This window comes from Lepeophtheirus salmonis, chromosome 5 (genome assembly GCF_016086655.4).
Source record: "Lepeophtheirus salmonis chromosome 5, UVic_Lsal_1.4, whole genome shotgun sequence".
Taxonomy (NCBI): domain Eukaryota; kingdom Metazoa; phylum Arthropoda; class Copepoda; order Siphonostomatoida; family Caligidae; genus Lepeophtheirus; species Lepeophtheirus salmonis.
In genome coordinates this window covers 15,019,329-15,044,313 of record NC_052135.2, presented here as the reverse complement: position 1 = coordinate 15,044,313, position 24,985 = coordinate 15,019,329, and the positions used below count along the sequence as shown (strand labels likewise).

Sequence of the window (24,985 nt, the reverse complement as noted above, 5' to 3'; positions counted from 1 at the left end):
GTAATGATAAAGGAATTATTCTTCAATTTGAACTCAATGGGAAACATATTTGAATTACTTTTTTACATTAGAATAGTTCTGGTATCGAAAATGATTCTACCTATTTTTTTTCAATCAAATGTGTCGATTTGCAAACAAAATATAATTCAAAATATAAAGTTTAAACAAAAGATTTATAAACATTCTAAATTTATTTTAATAATAAATATTACACATTGGATCAATGATCTTATAGTACCTCTCTTTGCGTAATTCTGGTATAAAAAATGCTTTTACTCTGTTTTCAAAACTGTGTTGGCCAGTAAAACAATTATTTTTACGTCTCTTCTGACTAATATAGTGCCTTAACAAGTGTTAACTTGATGCATAAAATAATGAGAATGAATTCTGATATGTTTGAGTACATGTTTCAAGAAGTAAAAATTCGTTGCAAGTACGAAATTGATTTCATCATTCCTTGAAATAACATAAATTGTTTTAAGGACCATTAAAAAATATTTGGATAAAAAACATTGTCTAGACGTAGTGTTCGCATCTATATTCAGCCAGCAAAGTCTGTTTGGATGACCGTGAAGTCATTTTTGAAAGAAATAACAATTTAGCATTGATTCTTTTAAAAATATTAAAGTAAATTAAAAAAAGAAGAAGCTTTATAGCAAAGCTCAGCGTGTCATATTAATAAAGAAAAAGGATATACATATAAATTATAAAGCAAATGTAATCGACGCAATTGTCGTATACACCCGCTTGTAATGAATTAATTACACCTCTTTTTTTTTAGAAGACTAGGGTTTGAACAATAGATAATTATCTATAACAAAGTCAAAGTTCTATTAAAAAAAATGATACCTTCGTCATTCTAGTTCTGTTAATTGTAGCTATTCCATTTTGAAACTAATTTGTTCACCTTTGTATTGTATTGTAAACATATGTGTGTATGATATTAATAACTAACTTAAATATATATATAAAATACCAACTCAGATGGTAAATAACAATAACCTTTCGTCCCTCTGGTTGTTTTAGCGATGTAAAAGGCCTGCTGCTGTTAATAAACAATAAAAAATATTAATTTTTGACGCAGTAACAAAAAGCGAGAGAGGAAAGAAAAATTAACTGCATGCTATATTGAAAGGACAAGGGAATGTTTCTTTAATTTTATCATTCCCCCTCCCCCTCCTTCAACTTGGTTTCTGTTTCATGTGTTTATTAATAAACTAACGGGTGTACCCGGCTTCACTTGGAGTTGTTTTTAAATTATAATACAACGTTTTTCAACACTTTCCTTACCCACATTCATTGGAAAAATTTGTAAAAAAAAAATCAGTTTTCCTATATTCTGAAACTGAGAATGAAACCACATAATGTCATAAGCTGAATAAGTTACAACTTAGTTTATAGTCGTTGTAACTTCATAAAGTACCTACTGAATGAATGATTTTAATGACATGGTCCCAATTGACAAAAGGTATAGCAATATAAATTATTTGATTAAATAGAATGAGCTTTTATGTGCGTCATATATATAAATAAATAACATAATATTAAAAAAAAAGGAAAAATTATTTTTTGAGAGAATGAATGATATTGAAGCATGAAATATCGAATTGCATCGCATCGATATTTAGTAAAGAGTGGTACTATGTACCACATATAAATTGCTTTCATTTGCAAACAGTAATATTCTGACGCTAGAGATGTATAAATTATGATCTTAACGCGTATAATATTTTTTTCTTGTTGACAATCTGAAGAGGGATTTTTATTTTCCAAAGCTATTTTCATATTATTATTATTATTTAATTTGATTTTAGATTTTTGTTTAAAAAGGGGAGGATATGTATATTGTACTATAATAGGGGCGTACGAAAAGGGTGGGCTGGAAATGCTGTATCCCTCCCCAAATTAAGGAATGTTTGCTTTGCACAAGAAAATTTAATCTTTAATATTTTTTCCCAAACAATTTAATTCTTTGTGAATAGCTGTCTGTGTATTTTTGAAAATATTTAACGAAAAATTAAAAATTGAAATTAAGTTTTTAAAAGTTTTAATGATCTTAATGCATGTTAAGATTTTTATCTACTTGACAATCTGAAGAGGGATTCATTGCTTACAAAAATATTATTTAATTCTTGAAGATAGAATATCTAAATATAAATTAATGACTAATACGTATGCTCACGAGTGACGGAGCGTAATACTGATTATTTGTTGGAGAGTTACAAGTGTTAATCCTTGTTGAACTCAGAGTAGAGTTAAGGATCGACGTTTGAGTAATTCCTTTCTAGGTGTATGTTCATGCTATACGTACACGGAGTGGGATTTGTTTGTATATAACAATTTGTATTTGTAGATAATCTAATAAAACTTCATGACAGCTAAGCTACTCATCTTCTAAACATTCTTCAAATTATCAGGGTTAACATATCATTTTTCTGATTCTTATAAATTTACATACTAGGATCTCATATTTTATACAAGCAATATGACCTTTCGCCATACTAAAAAAATAAATTGTAAATTAACATTGTAATTCTAAGCATTTGAATAATGGTTTGGAGTTTTTGTCATGACCTTTTATTGAGTAGCTTTGAGAAAAATAAATAAATATTTATTTCACACCTTATTTGATATAGAAAGAGGAAAAATAATATTGATGTTTGTTTTCAATTCTATTTTATTCTGAGTCCAACAAGGATCTTCCTTTATAACTCCTTTATAAATCCTCAGTGTTACTATTTGTTTTCGTTCTGTAGTGATTACTTTATATGTAATTAGATGTTTTCTCTTGACAAAAAAAATATAATCAGAAAAGCTTTGGAAAGGTAAAAAATGAAGACTGTTCGGGTTGCAACTACAAAAATTCTTGCACTCAGCTAATGTTATAATATCTACAACTATATCAATCCCTAACACTCATTTGAAGAACTGGACAATACAAAATATGTAATTACTTAGATATCTTAACCTGCATTCATGATGGATTAAAAAAATGTATCGTCGTAAGCAACAAGCAATATCAAAACATTTCCACATTTATTCTTGTCTTTTCAACTAAATATACTTTTAGAAAAGAGGTAACAGGCATACCAATAGGGGGATCTTGAATTTGGAAGGGCTTAAATAGTATTCATGCACAATGTTCAACGTTTGTCTCGTGTCATTATTAAGTATATGATTTTTGTAGAAATAAAATAAAATTTTATTCTCCTTGCACTCTACAAAAGTTTCATCCCTAGTCATTATTTTTTAAATATTCTCATAAGTAGTTTGATGGAGTTGAACTAGGAGTTATCTTTGTTGATCATACACCTAGTGTATCTTTCTTCACTAGAAGCGATCATAAATCGAACAAACGCACATTTTTAACCTAGCACGTTGTCTACAGAGCTACGTTGTTCCATAGTTATTGTTATTATTATCATTATTTTTTTTTTGATAAAGTTTGTGTGAACAAGTGAGCATAATTTAATTGCATGTTTTTTGTTTAATTATAACTATTGTTTATAAGCACGCACGCTAGTTATTACATTATTGTTAAGTGTTCTCTCTTCAAGAATTTAGTGAATAATGATAACAGCTTTGGGAAATAAGAAACACTGTTTAAGGTACCAACAACAATAACAAAATTTCTTAATATTTACTATCCTAGTACTATATTAAATTAAGCCTCAAAATTTTAAAAAAATATATAAGTACGTAGATTGCTATTTATATTTCTGGGCTAATAATGAAAAAACAAATATTTAATAGCGAAATTGGCTTGACTGCTTTTCAAAACATTCTTAATGAAGATCAATACCCTTTTGAATACGTTTGAGCTAATTTTTGAAGCATTTTTTTCTATCTGATTGGGATAACTCCAAAGCATAGGTATTGAATGTATCAATTGTTTCTTCTGGTGATAAAACCCTCTCGCTTTATTTTTGATGTATCGAAATAAGAAAAAGTCTTGGTGACTAAATATAGGCTGTAAGGTAGATGACTCATCATTTCAATGTTTTGACGAGCCAAAATGATGTTTGTTTTAGTCGAAGTACGAGGACTTACATTGTCAGGATGAATAATGATTCGCCTCTTCTTCTATTTTTTTTGCGGATTTTTGGAAGACTTCTGGTAGAAAAATGTTCATGTACCATTAAGAATTAAATGTTCTACTTTGCTCTAATGTTGCTGAAGCTACGTGATCTGTATAACCGAAAAAAAAACAACAGGTAGGAATTTACTTTGATGTGTTTCTCTCTAAAACAACTTTTGTTGTATTTGGTTCATCTTGAAAGACCCATACAGTCGATTGCTATTTGGGTTTAGGCTTATATGCATATAATCATGTTTCGTCACATATGTAAATGTTATAAACAGCTTTTGATGCACCCCTAAAAAAAATTATGCAGTTCGAAACAATCGAAACGGGGCTACTTTTGATAATTTTTGAAGATTACCTGGGATCCTGCGTGAAAAAATCTTTTTTACAGTCGAATTTTCTTGCAATACCATGTAGATGCTGGTCGTACTGATCTTAAAGATACCTCAATCTCCTGGTAAGTCACAGGACAATCTTGTTTTATTATCTCGTGCACATCATCGATGTATTATGGCACAACAAGAAATTTTGGACGACCTTAACGAAATTCGTCGTGAAGCAACCTGTGGGTTCACTTGAATTCGTTATACCAGTTTTTGTATTGTATTGTAGGATGATGTATGATCACCAAATAAGGAATTAAGTTCATTAATGCACTTTTGCATTAATGATTTACGTCAAAAGTTATGAAAAATGATTGCACGAAATTGTTCAAGAGTCAATTCAATTTTTCCACTTGAAAGAATATTTCAAATCACTATAAAATACTCAAATCACGTGCAAATAATAAAACGTTATTATTAAGTTGATACTTATAAATACCAAGCTATCAACTGGATACAAAACATGAAGCTTACCACGAATAGTTTCTTTGAGACCAGAAACATTATTAGTAACCTACGTAATATTACTTGTTTAAGTAGATATGTATTGGACTGTCCTGTTTTTGAAGTTAGATTTGACTACTTTAGGCTATTTTATGCTGCGTAATGGTAAAAAATGAGATATAAAAAGTTGTATTGAATTTTATGTACTTTTGATAAAAAATTATGTAACAATAAAAAAAAAAATGGGGAAATACTAAGTCATTTTTTAAAATTCCTATATACGCTCTAATATTTTTAATAGATATATTTGAGTCAACTAAAGGCTTTGCATAAAATTTATGGGATAAGTGCAGATTTTCAATAATTGTAATTATAGTTTAAAATAATACTTTTTTATTAGCAATTAGTTTGAGCTTTTCCAAAGTCCCATTTTACTTATAAGGAGGGCTGAATATCAGATATTATTGTTCAAAATAAAATCATAGAGCACTTAAAATTAAAAGTTTTTAAGATATACAACGTTGTCTACATAAAAACAGATTGGAACTGCTTCTATGAAAATCAATTATTAAGCTTGAATATTTAATAAATTTTGCTCGTTAAATTAATTTTACAATTTTTTTTGTTTGGTGGATGGAAGCTGTGTTTTTTAACTATTATATTATGTGTGATCAAAATCCAATATACAATGTTAAATGGAGAGAGAGATTTGCTTTAATTTAAAGAAATACGACTTCTAAGGATTTGAATTTTAAATGAGGAGCCTAATTAAAAAGCTAAAAACTTTACCTATAACAATTCCATACCAACAAATAATATTTTACTGATATAAGGGTGCATAATGGCCGTAAAAAAATAACATGATCCCATCTTATAAAGTAAAATAGCTAGAATAAGAAAATTTGTTTCTTCACAATATTTCTTTTTTTTCCAATGTTTTTTGATATTGACACGTCAGATATATTATATGTCGTCGCTAAAAATTATGACACTACCTTTAAAAGGGGGGCTGAAATATACCAGTTGTTATATATTAATATAGTAAGTGAAAAATTATACATAGTTAATAATAATCTTTCCATGATTACAACTTATATTGTTTTTAGTGACATTAATATAGTTGTTTCTTTTCATAATCACTGTCATATTGAATAGAAAAATTAGTTGAGTATATAAAAAAAAAAATCATCAACACCAATTAATTCGTTCAGTCTAATTATAATTGTCAAAAGAAACACGATTCACCAAAAAAACAACATATTAGTAGAATACCATAATGGAACTGAAATAATAACAAAAGTTTATGTTGGCAATCTGCATAACACTTTGACTATGTAGATCTTTTTGTTTTCTTATTGGTGTAAGTTGAATAATGGTATGATAGGAATAGCAAATAAGGAAAAAAATAATAGCATACCTATAGAACAATGAATCTCAAACTCCTTCAAGGTAGTTAGTGGCATTGCAGCAATATATTTTGTGTAGATCTTGGTTATTAGAAATTTTTTTTTGGAAAAAAGTTAAATTTTTCGAAAATTTTTTCAAAAGTCCTCAACTATTCACAAAAAATTAAATTTTTTGGAAAAAAATTAAAAAATCCACAGCTATTCAAACAAATAAAAAATAAAATATCAAATATTAAATTTTGTAATAAAAATAAAAAATTATTGAATTTGGGGAGGACTGCAGCCCATCCAGCCCACTCCTGCCGACGCCACTGGTAGTACATGAAAAGAGTGACTAGGAGAAAGAAAAATCAGGTGGTAAACAATTGTCAAAGTTTGAGAACCACTGCTCTGTTATACAGAAGTTATATTTTACTTGCAACTTTATAGAGTATTTTTATACAGTGTTATATATCATCATTAAGTATGGGAAATTTGTTGGGGTGAGAAAGAAGGTCTGCGATTACTATCTGGTCCCTCTATTTAATTCTATCAGCTGCTTCTGATTGACAATAATAAATAATACTTAATAACCGATCAAGGCGGTGCTTTAGTCCTCGCAATATACACAATCACATCTTATTTTGTTTTGGGTTGTCGATTTTTCTGCTTATTTTCATTCTATAAAGGTTCTGAACGTAGATGGCGGAGTAAGCTCTTTTTAAGGATTGATCAAATAATAATTCCATATTTGGACAAATCGGATAACTGCTACAATTTGATTCTGGGTCTTTTTTTTCTGTTATTCCAGATGAATTTAATTTAGGGAGATAATCATTTGATTAACAGGATTGAAGTGAGTTTGAAAAACAACTCTCCTAAGTGAGAGTTAAGGATATAGAAGGATCATTATTGAGCAAGTTGTTGCTTAAACGGTATAAGAGAAGTCTGAATTCAAATTATTTATAAAGATAGTCAGTAATATCACCTCTATTTTTTCTTTATTTCCTTAAATTCAACACTATCTCCACATTGTTTGCAACTCTAATATTAATACTCTTTTAAAAATTTTCAAATGGAAGTGCTGCAGCAAGTGATGAATTATCCTTACATCAATTGTAGAATGTTTTAAAACACAAAGATATTTCATGACTTTACACTCAAAATAACTCAAGTACTGAATAATTTATATGTATGTACGTACATAGGTCTATGCATTTAACTCTTTTTCTCTATCCTCTCATCTCTCAAAAACACATTTATGTACATGAAAAAGGTACCATAAAATATATGTAAAGCCTTGTGTGAAATATGAAATACATATATTTATTTTATTGCCTTATTTTCTCAAATTTAACATTCCTATAAAATGATTTTTTTATATCTATCTCTTTTCATTTCTATCCCCCGCCTCTCATTTTCATCACTTTGATCTCCACACACACAGCTCTCCTGGTTTATAAATATGTTTAAACCAATAAATACTTCATTTTTTTCGAAATACATAAAATATCCTCTAACTTTATAGCTTTATATATTCATAGAATGAAGAGAGAGAGAGAAAGGGACCTGCATTTTTGTATTCTCTTCTTCCCCTCCTTTCCTCCAAGGAATATAAAGAGGGAGACTGCAACTGCATCCAAACATTGTTTATCATAATTTAAATTGCACTTTACTTTAAACTCGTGACCTATTCTGATATTTTATACAACAACTTAATCACAAAGCCGTGAATTACATGTACACTTGCCCACAAAACTATTCATACCCTTGTTAATTTGTGTGATTTTTCATTTTTGTGATGAAAAAAATGCATTTTTGTCAAGTTTGCTTATGAATTATATGTATCAACAAGTAAAAGAATGACATCAATTCACAATTCAAAAAGCTTTGTATTTCATGGGCATTTTTTGATGGATAACCAAAAAAACGCAATGCTCAAAATGGAGGGAGAAAGGAGGAACATACAAGCCGAAGAACAATGTCCCTACCATGAAGCATGGTGGTGGGTGCACAATGCTATAGAGATGCTTCTCTTCCAGTGGCACAGGGAAGCTCATCATTCCTTGATTCCTTGATGAAAACTTGAAGGAGTCTGCTGAAAAACTCCAGCCTTGCCACTTGTACGTACCAGCAGCGTAATGACACAAAACATAATGCTGAATTACTGAATAGATTGTTCAAAGATAAGAATATCAATATTCTAGGAAGGCCAAGTTATGTCCAGACTTGAATCCTACCGAGAACTTGTGGCGAGACTTGAAGACAAGAGTTGAAGTCTAGGAAACCCACCAACCTAACCAAGCTTGAAGCCTTTACCAAGGCAGATTTTGCCAAAATATTCCACTGGACTTATGCAGGAAGCTTGTGGAATTGAACAAAAATCGTCTAGAAGCAGTCATAAAAAACAAAGGTTATGTTATTGACTAATAAAACCTATGAGGGGATAGGGTATGGATAATTATGAATATAGTATTTTTTAGTTATTCATCAATAAAATACCAATGAAACTTTTTGCTCACATATGATTCATAAAAAAACTTGACAAAAATGCATTAGCTCTAATACAAAAATGAACAAGGGTATGAATCATTTTGAGGACAAGTATCTGTACTATACACACTTTCCCATAATTTATGTAACTATGTTAGAATTTAAGTGATTTGCACTCTCCTATCCTCTGGGAATTCAATCCATCTTTCAAATATTTAAAACGTCCAGGGTCTCAAAGGGAGGTTGGAGCAAGGAAGATGGTCTCCAAAGGAGAGAGAATTGCACATAATACAGGCCTCTGCTCCTAAGTAAGGTAACTTAAACTCTGGTATAGTCGCATTCTAGAAATAAATGTTCGTCAGGACAAGAGCTCTTGGTTGCAAAGCTAGACAATATAACATTTAAGTACAGACTGGGAACCCAAAACATTCAGTTGCTCTTAATAATAAATTTATCTTCCTTATCCTACATAGTATTAAAATAATTTATGTGTATGTCCGATGTTCGTTCTGGTAGGAAAAACTGACAAAAAACCCCTTCAAAAACGGAGACAAATACATACTTTGGACATGAAATAAAAGGTGTTTAGAGTTTTGAGTTACGTACGCTATGTAGGGCTATGTTTCCTTCTCATCAGACCAAATTCCTGAGCTCTGAAAAGCCAGTTTTTTTTCGCAAATAAGTGGATTTTTTTCTTAAAAATAAATCCATTCCCGTTTCTCAAAGGTTTTTTTAAAGTCACGAGTTGTCGTTATGAAAATGCACAAAAAAACAACGAATTATTGTACAAACAGAAAAAGGGAAAACTCATATTAAATACAAATTCAAAAAAGGAATTAGGTAATGAAGGAAGAAGAGGATTAGCAAGTTAATCTCAGTGTGTTTCTTCATTATGTTTGAAGAAGGAGCATGACAATGGTAATGACAATAAATAAATAACAAGGTCAAAAATTTGAAAAAATTGCTTTATATTTACTAAAACTAATATTTTCACATGGTCAATTATATCTTGCATTTTCAATAATTCCAAAAGGGGGTGTAGTTTTGATTATATTTAGATCAAATGGACAACAACATAAAGTTTTGAATAAAAAGAGGTTTTACATAAGAAATATTATATATATTTATAGTACATTGTTTTAGTTTAGAATTTTAAGATAAAATAACATAATTTAAAACCAAATCTTTTTAATTTGTCATTGGCTATCTCTAAGATAGCGTGTTCGTGCTAGTATTTAATTACGCAACTCAAAAAGCATTCAATGCTTAAAAGTATAAAGTCTAAGCATTTTATAGTATCGGGTATGTTTATTTTCCAAAACTGTTGTTATTATTATTTAATTCTTTAATTTCTTAGTATAAAGTACGTGAAGGATAATGAAGAGTAATCCTGATGTTTTGATTGGATGTTATAGGTTTACGTCCTTGTTTGATTTAAAGTTAAATTAAAAAATGGTATTGGAGTTATTCTTGTCTACAAATGTCCTTGTTAGATACTTTCCTTCTTTTTCTTTCTTTCCCTCTCATAGATGCTAGTAGCCAAAGCTATAAACGAAGACCAAAGGATCCATTTCGGTTTGCTAGGGGTGTCAAGTATTCGTTAATATTAGCCTATAACCACACTATTCGAGCGCTATTAATTCCCTTTTTTAACTGAATTAATAAGGCAAATTCTGCTAAGGAAAAAAAAAATTACATACGTCATGTTGGAAAAGGACATAAAATGATAAAGTTACGTGATCTGTGACATCATAAAAGATGTCATCGTATATTTCTTTACGATAATTTAAATAAAAAATATTGCACAATTTGCCAATTAAAAGGATTTTGCTTTTTGAATAAAAAAAAAAGTTATGCCTGATTGAGGCCTCTCATAATTAAATTTCTTGCTATTTTATGTACATAAATAAATATATATGAATATTTCTCCTTCATTTTTCATCTAAACATGTTATTCTAAAAAGTATATAATTACTCGATATGCGATTAAAAATACATGCTCAATTATATAATCTAATAATTTTCTTCATAAGAAAAAAAATTAAAAGTAGGGAAGACCTCAGACGGTTTCAACAGTCCTTTTTTTCTCAATTATCAAAAAGCCTACAGCATAAAACTTACATCATAATTCTATAATTTAGTGCAATTTTTTTTCTTCAATATATTGGATAAAAACTGTTTTTGAGAGGAAAGTGTAGTTTTTTTTTGAAGCATTATTTTTGTAATAATTTAGTGGATTTTAATTGTTTTTCTCTATATCTGATGTTATTTGATTTTTGATTATTTTGATATTAGTTGACAAAACAATTTTGAAATTCAAAACTCAGCCAGAGGTGAGAAATTTGAGATATTACAAAGATCAGTACAAAAGGGTACAATTGTAAAAGGCTGAAATTTTCTTCGAATTGCATGTTCTTCATTATTATTTTATATTATTCAACTTTTTTAGACAGATTATGGATCTTGATAACTTTTTTCAGAGTCTATTTCTCCGATTTATAGTCTTGATCATTCATCTATATCCTAATCTACTATAATCATTTGAAATTAAATATTTAGAAACACAATGATAAGTCCAGTTATTTATTATTCAAAAATATTATCTATTCTAATTGTATAAATTTATAACTCAAATTTGACATTTTTAAATGTTACAACCGTCACTGGCTATAACGACACTTGCAACATTTGACAAATAGAATTCAAATGGAATAACTATAGAATCTAAATGGAGCTAGGTAATTTCATTCCCTGTCTTTTAATACCTAGTCATTTCATTCCCCGTAAATGCATTCCCTTTTAAATTCATCCACGGACATTTCATTCCCACATTGATGAGGAATATTTTGTGAGGTCATACGGCTTATGTTTTAACACTAGTTAGTAGTTTTGTTTAGGAGTGTAGGGGGAGGGATGGGAAGTCAGCACTAGAGCTGAGTGATGACTAGTGATGGATGGGAGACTGTTATGACTGATTTATGGAGTTTATGGATTATAAATGACGTCATGATAAATCTTTAATAGGGAGTAGGAATGGAATCCATATCTGTGGATATTATTTATACCTTGGGAAGTAGAAGATAATCCCGTCATTACTCTTCCTCTTCTTCATCGTCTATCACTACTCTCTCCTACTCCTTCCCATCCATCGACCATTATCAATTTCATCATCCCTTTTTCTCTTCCCCTCCTCTTTTCACAATACAAATATACGCAAACAATAAGCAAGTGGCTCCAGCACCACACATCCCCTATCCAGGATCACTTACTATTCCCTACTTAAAGTTCAACTCTGAGTTGAATCCTACAACAATCATAATCATTCATTGGGAGGGGCGTCCGCTGGGGAAGGGCTGGAGAGGGTGTAGCAGCCACCCCAAATTAAGGATTTTTTTATCGCTACAAAAAAATTTAATTAAATTTTTCAAATTTTTATCCAAAAAATTTAATTGTCTCTAAATAGCTATAGATTTCAGAAACTTTTCTTCAAAAAATTTAATTTTGGGAAATTTTTCCGCAAGAAATTGCAGTATTTTCTAAACAACTCTGGATTTTTGAAATTTTTTCAAAGAAACTTTTTTCTGAATAACTATAGATTTTGTATTTTTTTTTTTTCGAAAAATTTAATATTTTAATTTAGAAGTTTTGTTTGAAAAAAAGTTCAGTTTTTGTGAAGAGTTCTAGATTTGTAATTTTTTTTTGAAAAATTTAATTTAATTAATTTTGTGGATTTTTTTTTCAAAAAAAATTCCAAACACCAACCCCTCTCACCCCAAATATAATCCAGAAGGGTCCCCTGATAATATCATGCTGGGACTCGTAGTATATCTTTAGAATTTATAATTCATCCCCATTAACATCCAATCACAACTGGAAATGAAATTACCGGTCACGCCTTTCAATAGATTCAAACTATAGCAAGTAAGTTATATTTGAATTTAGTGAGACTAAGTTAAACCCAAAGCAAAAAGTTTTTTGCAATGAAACGTTGTCTCCTCTACGTCAAAACAGGTATTTGCTTTCTCTAAGTTGATTATTGTATATATGTACATTCTATAACTAAAGTGATCTTCCTTACCATTAACGAAATATGCCATATATACATTTGTACACATCTTTTAATACTTTTTAATTTTTCTTTTACAGATATATACCTGGCTTCCAAATCGTTCAAGAGCTCAAGGTAACCTTTTTTATAACATGAACAAAAAAACAAAAAAAAAAACTACTGACATTTCAAGCATATTTGGTTAAGCAAAAAAAAATTACTTTTTTTTAATAATAAAATACTTGTACTTATTATTTTGGCTAAAGTGCTTTAGGGATGTCAACATAGGATTAAGCCTATGGCTATGAACGTTTATGATGAATATCTATTCTATAAATATATTTAAATAATATATTTTTTAAAAAGTCAATCCCCTTATACTTAGACACTTTTAATAAAGAGGTTTTTTTAATAATTATTATTAGAAACTCGTTCTGTAGAGGAGAGAGACATACTAGTTGACACGGAATTCACTTTGTATTCAGCTTCATAAAGGGATATTGCGACGTAAATTTTATTTTATGCTAAGTTCCAAACAGATTGCAAGTTTTGCCTCTTATGTCACACCATAGTTAGTGTTACTTTATTTCTAATATCAGTCTTAATTTTGACGATTTTTTTTTTCAATTTTCCCCTATCGGTTGGCACGTTAATTCAGTTCTGAGTGTGAGTATCGAGTATTTATTGGTAATATAAAATAATATCAGTATAATTCAGTTTGGAAATACAAACGTATGGGTACTCATTTAAAATTAAGGTAAATATTTGACTCATTAAACATCAAGAAGACGTAATTGATAATAAATAAATATGTCATAATTAGTCATTTTTTTAAACAGCATTTAAATAATGTATAGGTTTAACAATTATAAAATGTTTAAGTTATTTTGCTTATTAAATTTAAAGATACCTATAATTGTCTTCAGAAAAGAGAAAAACTATGCCCAAATTTTTGTTGCCCTTGAAAAAATTTAGAATCTTCTTTGCTCTTTCAAACTGTCTATGCTTCCTCTGTTCAGAGATAAGATGTCTCGTGTTCCTCCTCTATGATTTTGCACCTATACAATTCCGGATTGAAAATAATAAAATGTCTACTACAAGATGAGATGATGTAGTTGGCTCTAAGGCGCCTAACTATAGTCACTATCCACCGCCTCTTAGATTTTCAGTACTAGTACGTACATATATGCACGTATAAGTTTCAATTCGAACCTTCATTTCTTGATATAAATGTAATGTTTGATTGATGTATATACTTGTGGATTAAAGGTTTAGGTGTATAGTATACATACATATTTAAGAATAAAATAAATTCCAGTTTTCTTAGGTTTTATATACTATTAGTAGTTAATAAACGTGTTAAATAAATGTTTATTTACATGGGTTAAGATGGATGATGATGGTCTTTGATATAGTTACTCGTTTTTTATATATGGATAAAAAAAAATCCTTTAAAAAATTTACAGGAAAACCTTTGAAGCTTTGCTCTCATTTCGCCTTATTGGAAAAAGATTAGTAATTATATATGTATAGAATGAACCCTAGTATGTAGTGAAGACTGTTCTTATTTTTGGATAATATTTTCCTCTTTTATCAAAATCACTTAATAACATTCTTCACCAATTGACACCTCTACTAAGATTAAACTTTCCTTTGTTGTGTTGGACAAAACAGGGAAGCTGCTCAGTATTGAACACACATTAGGCGCCATAAATAATATCAAAGACGGGATGTACAATATTTTATAATTATAACCAAAAATCTAAAAAAAATATGTACAATTTTTGTCTCACAGCTATGATTGTTAAAAGTAAGCATTTTGGACATGTAAAAAAGAAAGAAAATGAACACGGTAACCCTAACAATTTGAATGTGGTTGAGTTGAGAGATGATTAGCTGCAAGCAACTATGAGAGGAAAGAAAGAAACAAAAGTCCCACTCCGTATCAGACAAGGACATAGGCAGAAATAATTCTGTTGTCAATCCTCAATTATAATCTAAACATGGATCTTTATAACTCTTCAACAGCTCCTAAGTGTTACTTTCTGTCTACACACACTTGTGGTTACACTTAGATATTCTCTCTTTAAATATTCAGAACGGCTTTGAAAAATAAACCAAACAATCCTCAGTTTGCAACTAACAAAAAAAATTGCTCGCTAAAAATGCTTAGAATTTGCAACCCTCATCATAACATCATATTCAGAATGGTAGAAGAGGCGTAAAATGACCCATATTTTGTTCAAATTTAAATGGTCTGAGGTACCTCAAACTTTGGCAAAGTCATTTTTTTGATTTTTCCATGCAAAATAGATCAGCCTGCAGGGAAAAGCATATTTAACCAGAAAACAGAACAGTCTAACGAACAAAATGCGGTCAAAAGTGAATATACAGTATAACATTTTTTAGCAAAAAAGAAAGAACAATAAAAACACAATCTTTTCTTGTATAAAAGGTCATAAAAGTCAATGAATTAGCATCATGAGAGGGAAATAAAGGTAAACAGGTAGGCAGAACATATTTTTTGTTGCTTCTACGTTATTATATATATGTATATATTCATTAGGGTGGCTCTTATTGTGTATTTAAAAAATCATTTTTTTTTATTTTCATTCTATCACCTCTTAATCAGTTCTTATAGTAAACATGTATTCCTGTGCCAAAAATGGTTACATTTGAGCAACATTCGGAGATAACTGCCTTTGGCTCTTAAGCATTTGACTCAAATTATAAATTTCTCAACATTTGTACTCAGTTTTTATTTTTAAACACGAATGAAACGTAGAATAAATGTAAACTTATCCACTACCCAGAAGAGAAGAGAGAACAAAATAATTGTTCTTTTTATTAGAACTTTGTAAACAAAACGATATGAAATAATCTAATTAATGTTAAAAGAATTGAATATTAAAACTACAAATCACGTATTGGCATAACATTTATTTTGTTTTCTGATAATTTTTTAATATATGAACAACAGTTAAGGAGCGAAAGTCACACTTGAATATAATTGAAAGTCGAATATTTTTTTCAATGTAAAGTTTTATTATGACAGGAACAAAATGGCAGGGTGAGAAAAGTAAAGTTAAAACCTGTATCTTTTAGAGCCACCCTAATAAACATTCATATTTGCAAGCAGTTGTTTTTGTAAATATAATGATCACAGTAATAGGAAAAATGAGAGAAAAGAGCCTCAGTTATATACAAAAGACAGAAGATGAAGAATACCACAATCATAAAGAGGACTAAATGGACCACAAAATTAGGATTATAATATAGAAGAGAAGAAAAAGGAAGGATCCAAAAGAAGGAGTTGCTTCAAAAATGTTATTATTATTTTTATTATTACCTCCTAATGAATTACAACGCAAAAAAACAAACAAACAAATAACAACACTTTCATTGTAAATAATAATAAAAATAGTATGATAGTGAACGAAATCCAAAAGAAGTTTTTATCCTCCTCCATCCCCCCCATCTTTTCTTTCTTTCGTCTCAAGTATTTGAAATTTAATTACATAAAAAATTGTTGTTTTCTTTACTACTTTCTTTTTGTTCAAATTCTTTATATAATATCAGAACTTGCATTTAAAATAATACTATAGAAAAAAAATAAAGTTTTTTCTTCTTTTAACATTGTTATAACTTATGTACATCATGTATTTGATATTCATCGGTATATACTCGTATTAGTGTTGAAAATCGGTATGAAAAAAGCAATCGTCTAGGCAGTTAGAGTTGTATCAAGTATTACCTACAGGTATTTAAAATTACAGATTTATGAACGGAAGGCAAAATTGAATGGAGTTCAAAAGAACATGGGTTCTGGGTGGTCCTGGAATTGTGCCTTGGGGGGAGGGAGTCATGCTGGAACACATAGTTTCCCTGTTGGTAGTTGGACTTCACCCAGGGTAAGAACATCTCCTTGAAGACGACCTCGTACTCCTTGGGCCCAATTTTAAGGCCTTTCGTGAACCAATAAAGGGGGGTTCCTTTTCCTTCAAATACCACGATTCTTAGCATCATCGCAGAGGCTGAAAACTTATTCTGGTTGACCGGCGGAACATCATAGAACGTATAGGTGAGAACCCAGTCGTTCTTGCAGTTTCTCGACTAGTCCACGGTCCAGTTTTTCTTGTCTCGTTGCTATGCTGGGCGCTAATTAAATCGGCTATACTTTGCCTTTTTGTTTCCATCTTGACAATGAATACACCTATTATATAAGTTGTATCTCATTTGAACCTTAATATTCAACGGATTGTTGTGTTAAAAAATCTTGAAACCTATCTCTCAAATGGGGCCTCCTTGACACTATCAAAGCGGAAGTTGCGATTTGCTGTCGTACAGTAGATATGGAACTACCTTATGACTGGAATGCGGAACGGAACATAAATAATGGCTGAACGTTGAAACAAAAAAAAAACATAACCTTGAACGGAATGCCAAATCCGCAGAACACTTACAAGCCTGTAAAAATATAATAAACCGAAAATGAACGTGGCAATCCTGACAATTAATTTTTTTTTTGGGATGTGAGCAACATAGCACACATGACGTTATATTATATTATTTGCAAGCAGCTATTAAATAATCACTCCCCGCAATTATCAAGGACATAGACAGGAACTACTCCGTTTTTTATCATCAATTCTACATTGAACTCATTAGGGCCTTACACATATAGCTTCCCAACAAATAATATGTACTAATTTCCATCATCCATGATCTGACTAACTAGTGATGATTTCATTCTCAGATATTATCACCTGAACAATAAAAGAATAACAATCTTACAATTATCACTAAAATGAAATCGTCTAGGTCAAATTTTATAGAACTCTATTTTTAGTTAGGTATTTTAGATCTGACTAAATCAAAAAATATTTAATAAAACAATTTCTAATACTGAGTAAATGTATACTATAATTTTCGAAAACATAAAATAATTTTACAAATTATTTTTAATATCATAATTTATTAATGTGTTAAATGTACCTTGTTTATAAAACTGTCGAGAGGGGTACAGTCTTATGGCAAAATAATACAAGTTTAAGAATGATGGTATTATTTATTATTTTTAAATTGATTAAAATTATCCTTAGATAATGATTATTCTTTTTTATTTTTACTCTAATACAAATGTCAGACTCGAACTAGAACAACAAAATTAGTAAAGTGCGATTAAAAAAAGGTCTTTTTTTCTGAAAAACTTATGTGCAACTCAATTTCATTGAAAATTTTTACAGATACATTATTTTGGATTAGACAAGTGTGAAATTTTAAATTTAGCGATAGTAACTTTTTTGAAGACAAATTCGAAGACATACCATTTTCAGTAATATGACAACCATAATTGTTTAAGGGAGATAAAACATTAGCCCCTTTCTAGTTCTCATGAGATCGGTCTTCTTTGTCATTTTTAAGGATAAATCATCAGATATATATTGAGTAGTACATAGGAATCTGTAAGATATCACAAACGCTTTAATCCCTGTCAAGGGGACTTTATCTCATGTGGCGACTGGGCACCTATCAGCACTAGTATATATATAAAGTTGGTCTGAATTTTTTCTGAACTCAATGTCTATATGACAGCACTCTTAAATCAAAGCTAGTCACATCTATCTAGCATCTGTTGACAGTTACTCAGCAAACTTTCAACCATTTTGTAGGTGTTGTTGTTATTTTACAGTCTTTTGAGCAGTGAGTTTATGTGTGTGATTTTGGTAAAATCGACAAAATCGAGAATTGTTCTGTTGGTGCAGTTTAGGTGCAATAAATCTAATTTTCAGGGCCGAGTAATTACTGTAGATAAAACTTGAATACACTATTTATCCCGAAAACAAAAATACAGTCCAAAAAGTAGACTGCATTTGATTCTCATCAAATGAACAGGTAATTAACTTCGTGAATAATTACTTTGTAGAGAAAAATGTTAAGTACTATTTCAACAAGTTACAGAAATGAGGTATGGGAGATGTGGGTAGAGTTACAAGGGACTATGTTGAAAAATAAATAAATAAATCATAAAAAAATGTCTTGTATCTTTGTTAGCTCTGAAACTTTTCTGATTACCCTCCTATATATATCTAATTATAAATTGTGATATCAACCAATAATAACAATTTGTATGCTTGCTTACGAAAACCAAGTATTGAAAAAAAGGAAAGAAAAAAAAGGTGTACATTTTATGTCAACAAAAAGGATTTCATATTTAATCTTTTTATTGATGGGAAAATCAATAGCTACAAATAGTTGTGTATATATATAAATTAAACTTTTTGTATCGATACATAGTATTCAAAATTTTCTAACCTCTTAACAGACATAGAATATATAAATATTAAAAGGTAGATGCATTTTAAAGTACGTGGAAATACCTTTGCAAAAAAACTCGGTTTCTTTCTTCGTTTTGAAATTTACTTTCTTTTAGTTAATCAAATAGTGAATGTAAAAAGTGTTACTATAACTTATTCTATCTCCTTTGAAAAAAACAAAAAAAACTATAACAACATTGTCAACTCTGCACGTAGAATCTAATTAAGACTCTAAAAAGCATGTTACATAGGTGGATCAAAACCAAAATAACTACAAATGGAAGTTTGAGAGAGAGAGAGTCATAAATGCCAGCAAGTGCACTTACCTATATGCTGGGGTTGTCCGGTCATATCCTCTTTCTACATCCTGTCTGGTAAATTTGGCGACGAATGTTTATTCATAAAATGTCTGGTTTTTGGCGGCAAATTGTTTGAAAGTCGACTACAAATAAAAGTATATTTGAAAATAAAAACAGAGCCTCTCAAAAAAAGAGATCTCTAAAACATAGTTTCTAATAAATAAATTAAAATTGAATATTATTTTAATCTTAAATTTGTTAATATCAAAATATTTACTTCCTAGCCCTAAAACAGACATACAAACCACTTGTTCACCTTAAAAACATCAAAATATGGTTGCCCTATAGATATATATACATAACATAACTTTATATTTATCTCCTTTAAAGGGCGTAAAGTATCATGTTAAAGCAATCTTGTCTTAAGTAATCAAAGTCATTATTATTAATGGGCTCATATCGTGACATTACCATATTTAATTGCTGAACTTGCGGATCGTGTTTGAAGTTTTTAAATTTATTTATTTGTTATAAAAATTTGGAAATAACGAATGTAAATAATATTAAAAATATATGACAAGTAACAGCATTTCATTAATCATAAGAATTGGACCTTTGAGGTAAAAGCTAAAAATAAAAATTTAAAAGGTTGTTTAGTTATCTAAAATAGTTATTTTCTATATTTAGCTTACGATTGATGAATATATTTCGGTAATTTTTTTTTCCTTTAATAATTTTGATGTTTAGAAAATTCAATTGCAATGTATAACCTCGCAACATTGATCAATAGAGCTAAAACTTTATATTGCTTCATTTTGTACCAAAACAAACATTTGTGGACTATACCCTTCCAATAATTTGAAAAAATATATATTTAAGAAGCATTCTAATATGCATGGTATATAAAAATTGAGCAGTGGAATATCTAATGTAATTTGGACACTGTTACGTTGAATATACGATATTCTACAATATGCCATAATGATATACTGCATTAATGCAGACTAATTAAAAAATATTCCAAAGGTTTAACTGTGAAAAAAGTATCCATATATGTATTTTATTCGAATTCTTGAAAAATACTAGTGATGGGATGATTAAAAAAAATCATGATGCCGATTCCAATGCCATTCTAGTAAAAATTGCCGATTTTGATTCTTTGATAATTCAAATAATAGTTAAAAATTACAATTCTTCTATAAGGTGGCGTCCATAGGATTATATATATATATATTTTTTTTTTTTTTTGAGGGGGGCTTGGTTTTAGTTAAGATGTTTGGAATTTTTTTAAAGATTTTTATTTAAAATAATAAAATTTTTGATACTTATTTCAAAAGCACATGGCTGTTATCATAAAACTATTTTTGGGGGAAAAGTTTCAAAAACGGCTATTGTCAAAAAAAATACAAAAATCCGAAGTTACTAACAAAAACTTTAAAAATCTAAAGCTATTATCAAAAAAAATATATTTTATATAAGAAATTTTCAATTTCTTATATAAAATTTATAGGCAAGAAAACAAATTATAATTTTTTTTTGGGAAAAAATTCAAAATACTTATTTATTTACAGAAAATTAAATTTTTGGGAAAAAATTCAAAATACTTATTTATTTACAGAAAATTAAATTTTTGGGAAGAAAATTTGAAAAATTAAATTTCAAATATTAAATTTTCTAATAAAGAGAAATAATTCTGTAATTTTTTGAAGGGGGCTATTTTTTTTTTTTCTTAACTGAGAAAAGTAATAAATAGTTAAATAAGAATCGGAATTGCAAATTAAACATTATTTTCCCGATGCCGATTCCCATTCCAGAAGCAATCACCTGATTCTCCCATTTCGATTATTTGTCTCATCACTAAAAAGTACCCATGTACTGTTTTTGTATGCATCCATATTAAATCAATAAGGAATGTCTACAACAAAAGTCACTCTTGTTTAGGAATGAATATTTTTCACGCGTATTACATTAGAGTTTAATGATTATTTTCTATTTATTTACATAGTAAACTTTTACATATTATGTTCAAACATTTATTTTGATTGTTGCTTAATTATAGTTTAATAAAAAATCCACGAGCTAATCGACTTGTTGATCCTCAAAGTTTGCGTGAAAAAGAAGAATATATTTTTACTATTTTAACCTTTTAGCAAGTATGTATATATTTCTATAATTATTTTCGGACTGGAACTGTGACAGTAAACCTCTTAACGAATCTATTGACTTATGTGTTGCTATTTTTTTAAATAGTTTCATTAGCAAGTGACAAGTTTTTTTTTCTTTTTAGAACTATATGCAAAAGAAACTCCCTTTTAGGGACAAAAGTACTTTAAAATGCAGATAATATACATACATAAAATAAGAAACTTAAAAGTAGAAAATGCTGATAATTTTAAAGAGAATATCGAAGGTTTATCAATATTCTAGAGATAAAGATGAAATGCGAATAGATTTGAATGTTAAAGTGTTGGTGTATATAACTTTGTTCGTTTCGATTTAGGGTTGTATTGGTTTTAATGTAGTACTTAAAATCTGTCTCATTCCGTCCCGTCCCACTAATTGATTCTTAAAATGTCGCCTATTTTTAAGCAGTATCTACCTGGTGTTTTAACTATCATTTTTTTTAAATTAGAGTAATTATCTTAATTTTTCTCAAAACATTGCTTGGATTATATGTGCATTATTTGACAAATTAGACTCAATTTTTATCAAAAATATTCTTAGTAACTCTTTGGGGGTGTCGCAAATGGCACTTATAGTAACATAAAATTAATTGTCATCATATAAGATTGAGGAATTGATACATTTTATTTGAAAGGTGCAATATCGTGGCCAATTTAAGTATCTTAAATCAAATGAAGGTTCGAAACTATGGTAATTTTTCTTTTGGATATCTTAACTTATCGCACAAATTTGAATTAAAAGGCAATAATTAAGTCAAATATCCCTATGAAATATTGGACAGTATGAATATATTAAGTTAATAAAATGTGGGTTTTCTCCTTTATTTTTGATTTTTGTTCAAAATTACCCGCAATTTCTGATTGAAAAGTATTTATGTTTAGGAATGAAAATGCCCCGGATCTGTAATGACTAGGCCTTAGGTTTGAACCACCTTATATGCATTCTTAAAATGAACATATTTAATTGGGATGTGGGGAAAAGCTTTCATCCCTCTAACCACCATATCCTTACAAACAAATTGATAGGACAGTCCATCTACGTTTACCATTATAATGGAATCATTCGCTTCCTACAATTATTGCAGTCCTTCGTTGTGCAGCTGATGGAACTTAAACTTGAATTCAAGTATGCCTAGTTAACCATTGCAGTCTCAGGCATACAGAAAGTCCACAGCCTGTAGTATTACATTTGACAGACAAGATCAAATATGTATATATTTGATCAAAAGAGGAACATAAAGATGTATTACTTCCAGTTGACACCCAACACCTGAAAATAAGAAAATAACACTGCCAAACTGATTAGGCATTCATAAGCATGCTTTATATTTATGTATGTATGAATATAAACATCTTTTGAATGGAATAAAACTTTTCTTTTTTCAAGCTACAATTTCAATATCCTTCACAATCTTGAAAAGAAAAATAGAGAAAGAGAGGCAAGGAGTGCCTGGTTTCCTTACTCTGTGACTAACTGAGTCATTCTTAAGAAAAAAAAACAAAAAAAACCGAATATATAGTATTATTATTATGTAATAATAATATAAAAAGTTCTACATATTTGTGAGGAATAAAAAAAGAAAGTTTTTAAAAAAAACAAAAGACATTTTGTAAAATTGTTCTTTTTTACAAATATGTAAAAAAAAAAAATTTATTATTCAAATGTACAATTCCTGTGACTTTTTTCATAGAAACAAAAAAAAAAATGTGAAGAAGTCCCAACACTTTGGTTGTTCCCCTTACATGTTGCCATTAAGAAAGATATTTAAGCATATATATATATATATTTGACGTGTTGACACAAAAACAGCTTGGAACTGTTTTCGTGAAAATCGAAACTAAAATAATCGGCTGAATTATGTTCTTTAAATTATTGAAACCTTCTAATAATAACTTTGCTAAATGATGCGACACGAAAACAATATTATTGGATTAGGAGGAGAGGGCCAAGGGTCGATCCCGTGGACTGAGAATGAGGTCGGATTATGTAAAGTACTATGACTATTTCTACGATGTGATCTCCTCCAGCCTGTTTGCTCTGTCTATGGACCGACTCCAAGTCCCTCTTTTCCCTCCCCCCTGTATACTCTATAAGAGAGAAACTCATAACCTAAAGCGCATAATAAGACCTTCCCTCTATTTTCATCATGCTCCAAAGAGCTAAAAGTCGTGGCCCTTCTTCTCTTACTCCAATGGCAATATTATATTCTATGCTTCACAAAGTTATTTCCTTAGTATTTAAAGGTTGGTGGTGATCATTGAATTTCAACTTTTCGCTGTTCCGGTCTCCAATTTCGAGATAGACAGAGAAAGTATGAAGTGTGTGGGCAAACTTATACAGTGCACCCCCATAATGACCTGTAGAAAAACATATGATCCTTTCTTATAAAGTAAAACAGATAGAAAAAAAAATCCTTTTTTCTCGATTTCTTCTTTTCTATCCTAACCTACTTTTATGTTAACTCGTCATATATGTGTAATATATAACGAAAGTTTTTGTTTTTTTTTTGCTCTCAAATATGGTCAATACTTAGGTATTCCATGGTTGTAAGTTTACATTATACATATGTCTAAAAAAAGAAACAAAAAAAAACCGTTGGAACCCTTCTTTGTGTGTGGATAATTATATCAGAGCAAACAACAGCGATAATGAAAATATCCTTTCATCCACTGATTAATTTTTTTTATTTCCTATCCACTCGGCATTTTAACTTGTCGCTGATTGGTGTTAGTTACTTTAAAAAAAAAATGAATATTAATAATAATGATTCAAAAACCTTTCCAATCTCTAATCTTGTAATGCCAAAATTATAATATTGACCAAATGGTACTAGCTATTCTTGAAAAAAATGTCACATAAGAGAAGCCCAAGGTTTTTTTTAAATTGGTAATCTTAGCAATCTTTTTTTTTATTTGTTAAAGCTATTATAAATATTCTTTATTTCTGTAGGAGGGAACATCTAAGTATAAAGTGCGTGAGCTCATGGATAATGTGCGATAACACTGAAGATTCGTTGGGGTGTTATAAGCAGGGCTGCCGAGTCGGTAAATAAAATATCCGACTCGGACTACAGTATTTTGAATGTCACCGACTCGAAGACACAATTTTTGATAATATATATTTTATAGCCCATATAAATACTATTGAGTAATTTGAGTCTAGAAAACTATACATATAGATCTAATATATAACTATAGGTAGTTATTAGTTATATGCTGTAAATAATTATGCCGGTTATAAAGAAAATATTTGGAATATAAGATATTTAACAAATTAACAAGAAATGAAATGGATCAAACTCCATCTATTGCTAATTCATTCATAACTTTTTGAACATAATTTATGTAC

At 29.4% G+C, this 24,985-nt stretch overlaps 1 protein-coding gene across 2 annotated transcripts in view; it reads left to right on the top strand.

The window, feature by feature from the left end:
• Positions 1–24,985, top strand: part of LOC121117629 (cell adhesion molecule Dscam2) — a 217,844-nt gene that overhangs the window by 5,891 nt on the left and 186,968 nt on the right. For both annotated transcript variants that reach the window (XM_040712072.2, XM_040712070.2), the window contains exon 2: positions 12,936–12,972. The gene's annotated coding sequence lies outside the window, so the exon portion shown is untranslated. The remainder of the gene's footprint in view (positions 1–12,935; positions 12,973–24,985) is intronic.